Here is a 14,906-nt window from a genome sequence, read left to right on the forward strand (position 1 = left end):
ATATTGAATTCTTCGTAAATCTGTCAAGCTCTTACATTGTAGACCAAAATTTTCCATGGTAGCTACCTTTTTCAAATGAAATATTAGGGGCAACTTTAATGTAGAAGAAATTAGGCCTTTTCTGAAATATGCTTGAGCAAAATACGCATATACATAGTTTGAATATAGTGTTCCTGTACCCTGGGGAGTAGACCTAAAATTTGCCAGAAGGGTCATGTTAAGGGAAGGAGAGAGCTGATGGGGAAAAAAATTTCCTGGCTAGGTATTTGAAAACTGCATCATATGCAAGCACCCATCTGTGGCAGCAGAAATAAGGTTGGAGGGACTCCCGTACCCTATTATTTCACTGCACCTTTTACAAGTTTGATAAGACACTCGAAGTACAATTTTTGGCATAGCATGCATCTTTTCACTGATTTTGGTGGATGTTCTATGTGAGAATTGGGATGCAGAGAATTTCCCATTTCTTTTCCTTTACCAAAACACCACTGCATGGGTTTACCTTGTTGGGAAGCAGAGGTCATGCTGGGACTATTCATATGCTTGAAGCCTGAAGGAATGTGACATCATGCCAATGACATCAGTCAGCAACCTCAGTGATGGCTTGTATTTGAGAGCAGCTTTTTCAAGGAATGGGTGGGGTCCTTCAGGAACTGAAATGCACATAAAATTATTCCATGGCTCCTCAGAATACAATAAGCTGAATAGGATGTGTATTCTGATACATTTTACAATCATTATAGAGAATACAGCAAAAGATTCTCCCAGTCAGCAGAGTGCAGAGGTGAGTTTAGCATTCACTGTTAAATCCCGCCTTACATCTCCACCAGGCCTGTGGCTCAGGTGGACTGGGCCAGGGTTACATTTGCTCCTTCTCCATGTGTGCTTCCAGCTGTGCTCTGCTACCTGAGCCCTCTGCAGGCTGGAGGCCTCCAGCAAATGGCACTGGGGCATTGATTCCCACATCTTCCCTTCCAGAGTGTTTGCTAATGCGACCATATTACAGCATTCTGAGTCTCAGATGTGTGTTCTCGAGGTACACCATAGTTCCATTCATTCAGCACAACATGAATTTAATGGCTCAAGTGAACACTTATGCGCAAATGAGAGATGTTATCCTTTCCTTTTTTTTCTTTAATCTGCCTTTTAGAAGCTGTCCCACACAAAAACACGCACACAGAGCGCAATATCTTACAAATGCAATGTCCTTGGCAATCCGCGTTGGATGAACCAAAGAAGAATTTGAGTGACACTCAGAGAAGCAAAGACGTTACCCTATATTCTGTAATTTTGACGCATAAAGCAGGGATTTAAGGATGTCATCTAGGCTTTTTCTATGAGTATCCTCACTTTTGTCAGTTTAAAGATGGAACTAGTGCATTAGCTGAAGGGATTGTGTGTGTGTGTGTGTGTGTGTGTGTGTGTGTGTGTATGGTTTAATACACATTTAATATAGCTCCTGGGAAAGCTAATGGAGTTGCCTTGGGGAGCTGAGCAACCTCCCAGTGAGCTCTGCATAAATCTTCTTTAGCTGCCGGTGAACAAAAAGTTATGTTAAGTGCAAAAGTGAAGGTAACAGCTGCTGAATCCCTTTTGCTGGCCTGCAGAGAATTGGTACTGCATGTTACCAGCTGATTGGTGATTTCTTAACCTCTTCTAACCTGTAAAAATAAGAGAAAAATTTGAAGCTTTGGGGGGAAAATTTCTCTCCTAGTAGAATTTCTTTTATTCACCAAGGGCAGTGGGTTAAAAAAATAATTGGGAAGGAAATTCAGCTAGAAAATGGCCAGGATACCACAAATGCAGTTTTATAACAACCTCTCTTATTATTTGTCTTCTTTTTTTTCTTTTCTTGTAGAAGATAACTCGGTTTTATACTTTACTGTCTTATTAACAGAATGCACTTTGGAAGTCTGCCACTGTTAACAGTATCAGAAGGATTTAGGGCTGCTGAAATACACTTGAAGATTTAATTCTGCTGACTTCAGCTCTGATCCGAAGTAAAAACTGTAACCATAGATTAAATGTTTAGCGCCAGATATTGCAATTGCTGCTTCTTGTCGTAAATCCTTGTGTCTATTGCTGTTTCAGACAGCTCTCTGTGGGCCCTTGGCTGTGCATGCAGCACAATGCTCATGTCGTATAAGATTCTTCACCAGGGGCCAATTCCTGAAGTCCTCTCTCCATCCTTGCTCATAAAACTCCCAGTTGCCAGAGTGAGAACCTTGAGACGTAGCAGTGCAAGGCTGCCTCACCGACATAATTCCCATGGGACGCTGTGAAAACCAGGACCATTGCCTGCTTTTTTAATGACCCATCTTTGGTTCTCAAAAAGAGCATTGCAAGGGTGGGGGGAAAAGGCCTTTTCAGACTTTATGAGTCTCTTAGGAGACTCAACTAATAAAACCAAATAATCAATAGAAAAATTAGATTGTCATGACAAAAATTAACTAATGTGGTCATTCATACAGTAGAATATCTGGTTAAAAGTTTAAGGGCCACCTCCCTCTCTTAGTTCTAATTTTATAGGTCTCAGCAGACTCCTTTTTCGGACTTCAGCAGCCATTGACATTTTAATCTTTTTAATGCGGTCATCTGATTTACACGTGGGGTTCGCTTTTTCATAGTGGCTAGTTCTCCACTCATTGCTTATTGCACTCAAATAAAGTTATAATAAGAATACATTTCAGTAGTCCCTGGTCCAAAACTGGTGCCTGTCTTCCCTGACCTTGGGTAGATAGATTTATTGCATTGTAAACCTCAGCACAAGATGTAATTTTTTTTTCTATTAAAATTTTAATGTCAGGGGTATAACCCAAAATATTTTCAAGGTATCTCATAACACCTATCATACCAACATGTGAGAAGATGCTAGTACCCTTATTCTTCTAATGAAAAAGAAAGAAGAATAAAAAAAAATAAAACCAAGTTTGGGAAAACGGCACGTACTAGAAGAAAAAAAATGCTTTGGTGTTTCCCACACTGTGGCTGCACGTAGAGATTGGGATGAAAGGCATTGAGTTATAAGCCTTTGTCTGGACTCCTAGGTGGTGGGCTGATGTTGAAATTTTTATGCCTTCAGGAAGAGGAAAAAACAAAAACAGAAAGAAAAAAATTAGGTCATAATGTTGACTGGAAGGTTAGCAGCATTACCCCAGGCCAGGTAATCCATAAATTAAGTAAACATTACTCACTTTGCTTGCTGGATATCTATATTTTACTTTCAACCTTTGGGATTGGAAAATTCTGGCTTATGCTCTCTCCTGGTACCTAGAAAAGCAACTTCAGAATCTGAGAAATTTGGCTTAAAGAAATTTTAATTTTAATTTGAGCTCCTGGAGTTTTGGCATGATGGTGTAGTGATAACTTGCTGCTGGATTGTCTAGGCTGCTTGTGCAAGCTCATATTCAATTGGAAGTTTCAACTGGTTTCTTGAGGCTTCTCATACTTCATCTGCTGTTTTTTCAGCTTTATATAAGAGCCATATAGAATAAAAGCATCAGACTTGTTTCACATGGCTGTGCCAGTCCCAAAGCATGCAGATAAAAGAAACTGTGCAGTGATGCACTCAGCACAGCTCCAGTGCAGGAGGCAATCGTTTCCTTTGTTCCTCTCCCATGTGAGCAAACTAGTCTTTTATTAATTCTCTACCCTATCCCCATTTAGTCTTATAGAGAGTGCCAGGGAGAAGCTGGGAATATAATGCTTTCCTCCCTTTTTTGCTACAGGTCATATAAAATGGATATTGCACTCAGTGCAGATGGGGCGACATTGTCATTCATCAGTTCCCTAAATTGGCTGCTTGGCAGACAGAATTATTTAAGTAAAACTGAAGTAATTTTCAAAATTGAAACTTAAGCTGTTTAGTGACATAAGCCAAGAGCAGTTTTTCTTGGACCCCCAACACTTCCTTGGCTCACATTCACAGTTCAGCTATTTTCATTCCCGTCAATTAGCTCAATCTCCACGGATGTGAGGAAGGGCTAGAGCAGTGCGGTTTCTTTGATGCAATTTCGTGTATACATATGGAGCATCTGTTACTCCAGGAGCCTTGCCGTCACTTCCATTATATGGAGAGTATTGATAGTGATAGGAACTCAGGACCTGATGGGCCAATTTCTTCTGAGCTTCACTCAGAAGTGCCTTGGCAGAAAGCCTAGTGTCAGGGAATACCCCTCCACACAAAGGAAACATGCTGTGGCAAAGCCCTGCAAAGGGGTCCAGGGAAAATAAAATGTGTAAGAGTGTGTTCCCTTCCTATCCTACTCCACTCCTCCTGAACATCTGGGTGTTTGACATCTGCAACATCCAAATAACACTGATAGAGTGGGTTTGAACACCAAGCTTGGAGTACTCAGGCTGGTCCACTCGAAAATAAAAGACTCAAGGAATGCACTTTTAACAGCCTCTTGCTATTAGGTCACTCTCTTTTGGGGGGCAAGGGGAGCTAGAAAAGGTGTTCCTTCAGTATTTCTTTCAAGACAGCATGTATTCCACTTGTATTGATTTGCCAGAGGCTATCATTACCAACAACTCAGGCAAACATCTTCAGCCAATTATTAACCTATGATAGAAAGGTAGCATTTTCTGTCGTTCTTGGTATCTTTTATTTATTCTTCACACTTTCCAGGGAAATATCTGAGAGTTCTTGTTTTTCATCTCATAATTTGGTCAGAAGGATAGGTTAAGAGTCTGAGACTGCTGCGTCAAATCCCAGCACTCGGTTAAGTGTGATTTAAGTGGCAATTAAAATGTTATGATAGGCTTCGGTAGACAATGAGCTTCTGTCTCTCACTTAGCACACCCAACCATTGCCTAATTTCAGCAAGGGCCTGATGGATGGCTTCAAGGACCATTCAAGGAATGTTTGAGAGGTACCTGCTCTGTTTCATAGGTTGCCACTGGTTTAGTAACCACTATATTTACAGCTTGTTTGGGTACGTTAGTCTTCAAGTGACCTTCTTTGCAGGAAAAACCAAACCATCCTGGTACAATGGCTAAGCCACCTGCACCTGCCACTCTTCAGGAACTCCTGGGGGTCAAGAAATACCACCAGTGCAAGCAGAAACCCCACACTCGCTGTCAGGGCACCTCAGAAACCCAGGGCTTGCCGTCTTCAGGGAGGAACTGGCTATTTCTGCTCCAGTGCACACTGAAAATGAGAAGAGCTAAAGTTTCATATAAAATAATGACTGACAAATTGGCTTAACAGACATGCACTATTCTGATTTGAGCTATTTTGTTAGTGAAAATTTTCTAACAGAGGAAAAAATGCTTCGACAAAAAAACCCCACAAAGATAAAAATGTAACACACCATTCAAAAAAAGTTTAATGGAGTGTTTCAGTTGTTCTTTCCAAACAACATTTCACTGAAATCAACACAGTGCTGCAAAAATGTTTGGTTTTTATCAACTCACATTTTTCCTTCTAAAAATTTCCAGCCAGAACTTTTCTATTCATGTATCAGTATTGCAGTAGGAATATTTGTAACTGTGGTTTGAATTTATGTGAGATGCTTTTAGTCTGACTCTTCAGCCCACTTAGATCAAGGCAGACTCTTTTATAATTTGAAACATTCCACAGTGTTTATCTCTGGGTTGATGAAATGGATTAGAAGGTCAGTTTTAACTTATTGCTTCATGAGTTATGTTGCTCCTATAAATGCCTGTATTTTCTCATAATAGGTTAATTGTTTCTTGTCACCTCCCACATAATATTAAATTATGTGCAGCTGGTTATGTACAAAAATATGGACTTTGCTTTTTCCTTGGGGTTTTAAATAAGTTTATATAGTGAAATTCAGAAAATATGACAGAGATATAGCCTTTACCAATATCACTTCTCTCAGCACACTCCCTAACCTTAGAGTCTGAATATGGAGTCATAGCAAAACATGCTAGCTTTGCTATTTGTAATATATATATGCAGCTATACTGAATGCCAACAGAAGATGGAGAGAGAATACAGAAGGCAAACTGTGCCCAGCATTGGTGATTATCAGTCTGAGACCTGCTTTGTCATAAAAAAAAAAAAAAAAAAAAAAAAAAAAGTGTCCTATTCCTGTATGCCAGTTATAATTCAGTGGGTTAATTGACTTGAAACCTGCCATGATCTTTGGAGGCTGCAGCTCCAGAGACACCTCTAACCCATCATTACAGCACCTCTGAACCACCAGAGTAGGTCTAGAATCTGCCCCAATATGTTTCAGCATGAGCTAAATGTAAAGATGCCAGGTACAATCATTCATCCTGCTTCTTCTTTCCACGGACCAACATGTGGAAACTGTCTTGTAGCAGCCTTTACTTCTCTTAAATTACGAGCATCTGCTCCTGATCAGTTTTGAGAAGTACCTATACTTTTTAATCATTACCTGGGACTGATAATAACAGAATATTTGTTGGTAACTGCATTCTGTCCTCTGATTTTAGGATTATTATTTTTCATTGTTTCTTTTGTTTTTGTTTGTTTGGGTTTGTAATGGGGAGTGATTAGTTTCTTTAGTTTATTTTTTTCTTTGTGGGTTTTTTTTTTTTGTTTTATTTTGGTTTGGTTTTTTTTGGTGGTGGGCTTGGGGTTTTTTTCCTTGGACTATTTTTTGTTTGTTTGTTTTGGGGTTTTTGTTTTGTCTTGTCTTGTTTGTGTCTCCCTGGGATTCTCCATGAGCAAAATTATCTGGGAACCAACCTCACTGATTGGTTATGAAGCACCAATAAACCTGAACAGCATTTTTTGTCTATGTTGAATAGGCTTTGCTATGTAATAGCCCAGTGCCATTACAAATTCAAACCCTATATATATATTGTTCATTGCCCTTTGTGTCATCAGGAAATTAAAGTTTGCAGCTGGCCTCTTCATCTTAGTTAATCATGCAAACATGAAATCCTTAAAGGTCCACGCATTGGTCCCTGCAGGGGCCCCACTCAACACTTCTCTGCAGTGTGATATTGTTTTTCAGCTGTGTTTTTATCTTTTCCTCTCTTCTGTTCTGAGCTCCTGCTGCTTTTAGCTTCAGTAGCAGACTGTCATGTGGCACTTTATCATGGGCTGTCCAGAGCACCATAGTAGCCATGCCCCTTCGGCACGCACCACAGCCTGCTCACAAGTTTAGGAGGTTAGAGATGAAGCCTCTCCTCCTCTTACTACCCTGTTTTCCTGCCTTCAGCCCTGCCCTGGTGGCAAATGGGGAAAACTTTGGAGTATATATTGTACTGTGTCTTATACAGGGTTGCAGGATGATGGCTTGAGGGCTTAGTTTTCTCCTGCCTGTATTTTATGCTCTGGTTGCTTGTTTTCCAAGAACTCACTTAAATTATGACAATAAATCAAAGATTTCCTTCCAGATGTCTTTTAACATCTAGCATCATTTCCTCCAGGTCCTGGATATGTCCTAGATTTTGGCTTCCTTAGGTAATTTCCTCCACTGGCCTTAGTGACCCTGACACAAGTTGACCTGTAGTTAACTTAGTCCCCCTTTTTAAGATTCAGTTTGAAGAAGTCAGTCAATACCTCATTTAAAGAGGGTGGGGAGAGGTGGGAGTGAAGGAAAGCCTTCACTACCTTCTTCATTTTCATTTCCTGTGCCATTGTATTCTAACTTTCTCCTTGACTGATTTCCACTGTCTTGCAGATGACAAGAAAAATCTCTTCATATTTGTTCTCCTACTTTTTTTTTTCTTTGCTCTAACCTCTTTAAAAAATTTTATTAGCTTTTCCTTACGTCTTGATACATAACATACATGTGAAACGCTTAAAGGGCTTTTATTTTTACCAGATTGTTCCAGCGTTGTTAATATTTTTCTCTTTACCACTGAGAAAGCCATTTTGTCATTTTAAAGATCACAGCTACTTTTATAGAGCTCTAATCTTTTGGGCCCTAATCCAACAAATCTTTTAAGCATGTGCTTAACTTCAGACATGTGAGCGGTTGTATTGAACTCAATGGAGCTAGTCAGGTGCTTAAAGTTAAGCAGATGATGAAGTGCTTTGTTTGGCTGGCCTTGCAGAGCACGGTCCCCCAGGAGCTTCTTTGCCAGCAGCCCGCGCACAGCTACCCGCGGGCGGCTGTGCCGGCTGCACTCGGGAGACAGGCACTGCAGCACGAAGGGGAGGATCCCAGCACACGGCTTTGGGTCCTCCCAAAGTTTTTAGGGGAGTATCTTTTAAGTTACTGATTTTAATATAATGCATGCCTTTGCAGGTGGTGCCTTTTGACCCTGAGGTGTCTGCGATTTAAGTGATCCAGGCGTGAGCCAAAGAAGAGGGTAACCAAACCAGATGAAACAAGAAAGGTGATACAAAGACAGCCGTGCGGGTCTGATTGCACAGGGATGTGCAGCTTCTCCACTGTTTTCCCTTGCTGATTTCAGAGAGACTTCTGTGTGCTCAGTCCTTGCCTGGCAGTATTCAGCACCTTGCAGGGTCAAAACCTGGCCTGCTTTACATATTTATTTTTTTAGCCTCCTTCTTTCAGCTGCCCATATTCTTGGCATTGCTACTCAGAGGTGGGAAGATAACCCACTCTCACTAGGTACTCCATGTGTCACTGCCTGCCCCAGCTTCTGCCCAGTACATGCAGAGTGAAAAGTCACTTTTCCAACTGCTTGAGAGAAAGGGGACAAAACAGGAGCTGAGCCCTCTTTGCCTCAAGGCACTGGTATGGCAGCACTACCCCATCACAAATTTCTCCTCTTCCACCTGCCTGAAAATCGAACTGTTCTGCAGCCACTTTGTGGCCCCAAAGGACAGGCACTGACCAGGGAAGTTAGGTTGTTAGTAGCAGCTTGGTGCTTGGAAGTTAACCTGAGCAAGGGACTGCATTCAAGCACCTGGGGAAGGCTTCTCTGGACAGATGTGAACCTCTTAAAATGAAGGTTTGTAAAATTGCACATGGTAGGCTCCTATATCAGCTAAACTATCTGGCTCTAGTCATGTTGGCTTGGGGGATGTGAATAAGTTGGCTGGCAGTTTTGTCTGCTCTGTTAAACCAGTTAAATCTTAGGACACTGCTTTCTTTGAGGTCTGGACAGATGAAGAAAACATAATCCCTAAATAAATGGGATAGGCATGAAATAAATTATTGGGTGTTTCATGGGACAAGCAGTTTTGGAGTTTCTCACAGATACAGATTTGAAAGTTCTTCATATAAAGGCTGTTTCATGTCAGTCTCATTTCTACCTCTCTTGAGGCTTCTCTTTCTGTCAGACTGTACATAGAAAATGTGTCCTTTTAAGTTAAGGGAAGAATTCCCTCAGCTGGCAACAGTCATTAGATCCCTTACTCATACTGGGGTGGCAGCCAGGACCAAGGCCCAGTCACACAGGTGCTGTACAATCATTTCCCTTCAATCACTGTAGGAAAAGCTGTTGATAATTTCTATCCTCTTTTGGAGGTTGGCTGCTAGGAATGGGGAAAGGCTTGGGTAATACCACTTTAAAATAATTTCTACTGACCTCAGATTGAAGTAGCCACTAAAGCAGGAATGGGAACAGGATGAAGCCCATGGCGACAGCAGCAATTTCAGCATTATTCCGGGAAAGATAACGTGTCACTCTTCTGCATTGCTAGGCTGGCATCTCTTTTTGTCGTGTGACCCTAATTAATTTATGTAGTATGCGTCATGGGGGAAGACAAGATCCAGACTGAAGCCTTTGTAATGGGATTTTACCCTGTGCCAGACAGAAGTAATTAACTATATCTATCTTTTTCAGTTTCAGTTGCTCTTCCCTAAAAGATTTATATTAGGAAGCTGAAATCATACAGTCACACCTTGTCCATACAAGCTTTTCCTATCTCCTCTGACAGAATTAAATGCTATACTTTTTCCTCTAGCAAACAGTAATATCTCTGTGACTAGCACCAAACTAAAAGTCACTCTGAGCATGCTCATTCTTTATGACATTATCACCGCTCTGATGGCTAGATAGCCTCTGACATCCTGTATCCACTTACATCTCCTCTATCCATATTTACTTCGATTTCTCCAGGTATGTGCTGTTGAATGTGGGTAGGGAGGTAGTTATACACAGGATATGTGTACAGACAGCACCAAGCTCATCAGAAAAGAGCAGAGTAGTAGAGGGAGAACACAGCTTTTAAGCTAATGAAAGGAGAATACAGCTTCACACAAACCACAGCAAAGCTGTGAAAATTCTTGGTTTTAAAGGTCTACAAGGACTAAAACAAAAATGAAAAGGATTGTCTTTTTAGCTCCTGAGTTTGGGAGGTTTGGAAATGGAGATGCTTCCTCAACCCCTGGAATACTCTAAGCTGTGTCTGATGCTGTCAGAATAGAAGTCAAAGGCAGTTTCTTTCTTCTGGCCAAAGAAAATTATCATCTTGGTACCATTTCTCTGGTGATAGCTTCTCCTCCACTCTTTTCCTAACCCTCCAGCTCAACACGATCCTTCCCCAGCCCTTCTTCGTGCAGCCATCAGTCCCACTAACAAGCTGCTCTGGAAGGAAGCTCACATGATTCAACACTGGATTGAGGAGTCTGCATGAGGAGTTAGGCTGGCTGGGCTGGAGCAGAAATCAGCAGGCAGCTAGGGGTGGGCTGGAGGCTGCCAGTGCTGCAGTCAGCGTGGCTCTAAGTGTTTGGATACATCCCTAGAGGAGATGGTGGTCCAGCAGCAGCATCACCTGGAGTAAAGAGTTCTGCAGGAGGCATATGGGGCAAAAACTGCATCACTAAGCAGCCTCCCCATCCCTGGGGGCTGCATCCAGCTCTGCTGCCAGTACAGCTTCTGTTGACAGTGCTGAGAGCTGTGTCTACCATTCCCTAAGTGCAAAATGTGCAGGAAATTTAACCTATTATACCAAAATTGTGGTCATTCCCCACACCCCTGGCACCTGTATTTTGTTTCTAACGACTAGTTTGTCCTCTCTCTAGCTGGGATAAACTACAGAAAACCTCTCTCAGAGGCAACACTTCTCTCTGTTCTGCCTGACTTCTGTCTGTCTCAAGTGGTCCTATACCACAAATAAAGACTACACTACTAATTTTAGACTGCCTCACAATAAGTAATATCTCTTTAAAACCTATAACCATTCATTTTTTTTACTCATCCACAATCAGATCTTACTGTAGCATTCCAGACTGCCCCTATCGCATTTAAGCCTTATATGTCTTAACTTTTGTCCTTGGCATCCAGACAATTCTTCTATTCTCAGGATGCTTTCTGCTGAACTTCCTGTCTATAAAAATGCGCTCAGGGAGTCTATCACTCTTCCAGCCTATTCCTTCCCCTTCCCAGAGCTTCCCCTTCTCTTACCATACTAAGCAATTATTCTTATTAATTATTCCAGCTAACAGTAATTATCAGCAGCATGCACCCCCAGCTACATTAATAACAGCGATCTCTAGGACACTGAGGAATTGGCTGAAAAGATTCACTTTGCTGCTTGGATTGCAGAGAAAGATGAATTCCTTTTTTTCCCTGTGTGTCTACTTTTTTATTGTTATTTTTTTTTTTTCTGGAGGGATGTTCTTACCACTTTCTTATTTTAAAACAGGCAAAAAGAGTTCAGATTAAGAAATAAAGACTTACTGTATAGGCTTTATTGTCTAAGAAGAGTCAGGAATAGAGATGGAATTGTTGGCCTGTGGGTTTAGTACACAGTTTCTAAGCAGTGCCATTAATTGATTTCATTTTTTTAGCTTCTGATATTTATGGGCCAAATACTGAAATTTCTGCTTGACCTCCAATAATCTGGGGTCTGCCTCAGGGTTAGAACTTTGAATTGTTTTCATCCATTCCACAGTCATGGCTACCATTCAGCAGCAAATGGAATAAAATTTGGCCATGTTTCATCATCTCTAATATGTCAATATTTTTCATTTCACTGCTGAAAAGCATTGAAGATTTCAAAAATGATGTCTCTTTTGCAAAAGGAGAACAAACCAAAAAAAAAAAAAATAGGCAAAATATATCTTACAAAGAAATCAAAAAATAAAACCCTTCTGTAAAATGAGAGTTAAAAAATATTTTCCCTCAAAATTGCTTACCATTTGCCTAAGCTGCAAAGTTTTTAATGACATTCTAGTGAAAATAGAGAGCTCTGGCTAAATTCCTTCAAACCCAATAAAGCAGATGACTGGGAACTATAATGGAATTGATGCTGTCAAGTGCATTTGCTTTTTTAATGCTAACATGTTTTTGGTTATTAAGAAACAAAAAAAAACTAGTGGTATATGATCAACATAGCTTTTGACAGGGGCATTGGAACCCATCTGGTTTATGGAGCCCCTACTTTTTTTTATTAGCTTGAGATTATAAAGTTGTAACACTGTAGTTTAGCTTCTGGCTTCTGCAATTGTAAATTGGCAAAGGGCTCACAATAAGGTGTGAGTTTCTGAAAACTAAAACACTCCACTGACCCTGTGCATACTACATAGGCCTGCAGCAGATGTACTGGATGGAGGAAATACAGTAGCACTGTTGAAATGTTACTGATTGGTTCCAACTGAGTAGCTCTAGATATAAACCAGCCTTCAAAAACAACAGATGAGATAAAAATGTCAGAAAAAGGCATTAAAAGATGATGCCATATATTACTTAATGAAGTCACACAAGTCAAAAGTAAACATCCTCCAGCAGTAATGAATTCACTCCATGAACATTAGCTCCACAGTTGTCAATATCTGTGATGACAAAAAAAAAAAAAAAACCCTCTCAATCTTTACAGATTTCTTTAATTTAAATAAGCCTTTTAACATAGGATTTGTTCTCTCAGTGTGCTTCATTAGTGTAGCTTACCACCACAAAACCTGGTTGTATTGAGAAAGATTGCCCCATTATCAAATAATTAGTACTGCTTTAGCAGGTGCATACACTTACCTTTGTAATTAAATCCTTGTTAAAACACCAAAATCCAGCGAATTTAAATGGTTACCTGATCCCAGAGGAAGTAGCCCAGAAAGTTATTCTATAAGGTAGATGTCATCTGGGAGATGCAGAGCATCTTTTCCTCATGGGATGTTGATGAAGCACACATCTGCACACATCATGCAGTGCTATAAAAATTGCAATGACAATACTAGACAAACACCTACTGTACAACAAGCCAGAGAAACCAAGCATGAGCCTGCGCAGAATCATATGCTCTGTAATGGAGCTTTCACAGCTTCGTTAGTTTTAGAGTTACAAGCAAAATTGAAGATGATTATACAAATTTTTAACAATTCTTTGAAATATTTGCTAGTTTACGATATATAGTCTACAATGTGACTTATTCTTAAATTTAGCTTCTGAAATCTTACCACAGAAGAACAGCAATGGGTACATGGCTACACACACAGCTATTTTTGAAGAGTTCAGAATCATAATAAAATCTGAAAGAAAATAATTAAAATTGCAGTAATCTCAAGCAGTCATAAAAGATCCCCCATATTTCTAATATGTTATAGATACATTTATATATTCTTGTGTTGTATGTTCTCCACAATTACAGATCAGTGAATGTCTATATTAATAAAATATGCCAGCAAGTGGATTAGACAGACTATTACAATAAATTATCTCTACTCAGTTGGCACTCTTATTCTCCTCACCAGAACTGATCAACCGTAATTAGTTACTTGCCCACAGAGGTGTAGCTGTGCTTTTACTATAAAGAACACTGAGCAAGTTCCCATTGTCCTGGCTACTTGCATTCAGACTCCTAGTATGGATCAGAAACTCCAACCAAACTCTAGTTTCCAAAAGCCAGAGAGGAAATGAACAGATTGGAATAGATTTGTTATCCCCCTCTCAGAAGAACTCTGCTGACCGAAACAGTGGGGACCAACATGAAAAATCATTTACAAGATCTGTGCATACTCATTGACTTCAATCTGTGTTCAAAGTTGTAGATTCAGTGCTGACAAAAGTACTCTTATATTTTAGATGTGAAACAGCTATAGAACAGCCAGTTTCTGGAACAAAGTTCTTAGATAAATGGAGTTAGTCCTGGAAATCAATTTAGACAAAGCTGCAGCAGTGCTGGTATTGGAATTCACCAACTCGCTACATAATTTGAATAAATGGGAAAAGAGATGACTCCTGAGAGTAGCACTGGCAGCCAAAAGAATTATACTGATGGACTGGAAAAGCAAAGCCATGCCATGTATTGATTTATGGACTATTGCCCTTCTGGATATAGCTAAATGTGAAAGAACTCCCTTTATTCATACTAATAAAATGGACATAAATGCTCTCAGACAAAAACTGCTGTTGGAGTTTTATTGTGAATATCTGGCATGTGGGATGGTCTTCTTTCACTTGCCCATCACACATGCTCTGTGGGTTGGTGAGGTTTGAGACACACAGAAAACAACAAGGACTTTTTCTAGAGTTTCTTCATTTGCTTGTTTGGGTCCTTTTATCCACTCAAAATGTTTTCCTTTGTCTTTTTCCTTTTTTTGTTTTGTTTTGTTTTGTTTTGGGATTTTTTCTTTCTTCTAAAAGCTTTTGTTGTAAATTTGAACTTAAGATAGTCTATTATCACTTAATAGATGTAGTTCTATGATGGTCAAGTTACAGCATTTTGGAGACAAGTGCTTTTTTTCTGGCTTAGAAATTCTAGACAATGCTAAAGGAGCATGAACATAACACATTACTAATCCTGCCCCCTCTGTGACAGGGTTATGACTGTGATCTCCCTGTCCTACCTGCCAAAGCTGGGTTGATGCATGTCACATTCAATATGAGAAGATCCCTACAAACCAGCTCTCACTCCCTCAGCCAAACCAGTGCTATCCCTCAGGCCTCATTTATCTTTAGAGGACCCTCTGAAGATTTCCTGCTCTCTGCAAGTGGGTCTCCATCAAGATAAGTAATATGGGGAGCCCTACTGCATCCTGGCTGCTGCCAGAATTTTTAATGCTGTATTGATTAAACTGCTATGAGTGGGATGAAATTATGTGGTA

At 40.2% G+C, this 14,906-nt stretch overlaps 1 long non-coding RNA gene across 1 annotated transcript; it reads right to left on the reverse strand.

Annotated features, from left to right (window-relative positions):
• Nucleotides 1-838: 838 nt before the first annotated feature.
• LOC137474104 (uncharacterized) lies at nucleotides 839-14,368 on the reverse strand. Its single transcript, XR_010999153.1, has 3 exons — nucleotides 9,451-14,368; nucleotides 9,176-9,348; nucleotides 839-3,076 (listed from the first exon to the last, which is right to left on the reverse strand). It is a non-coding gene; the product is annotated as an uncharacterized lncRNA (long non-coding RNA).
• Between the last annotated feature and the right edge of the window lie 538 nt (nucleotides 14,369-14,906).

This window comes from Anomalospiza imberbis, chromosome 1, assembly GCF_031753505.1.
Source record: "Anomalospiza imberbis isolate Cuckoo-Finch-1a 21T00152 chromosome 1, ASM3175350v1, whole genome shotgun sequence".
Lineage (NCBI taxonomy): Eukaryota > Metazoa > Chordata > Aves > Passeriformes > Viduidae > Anomalospiza > Anomalospiza imberbis.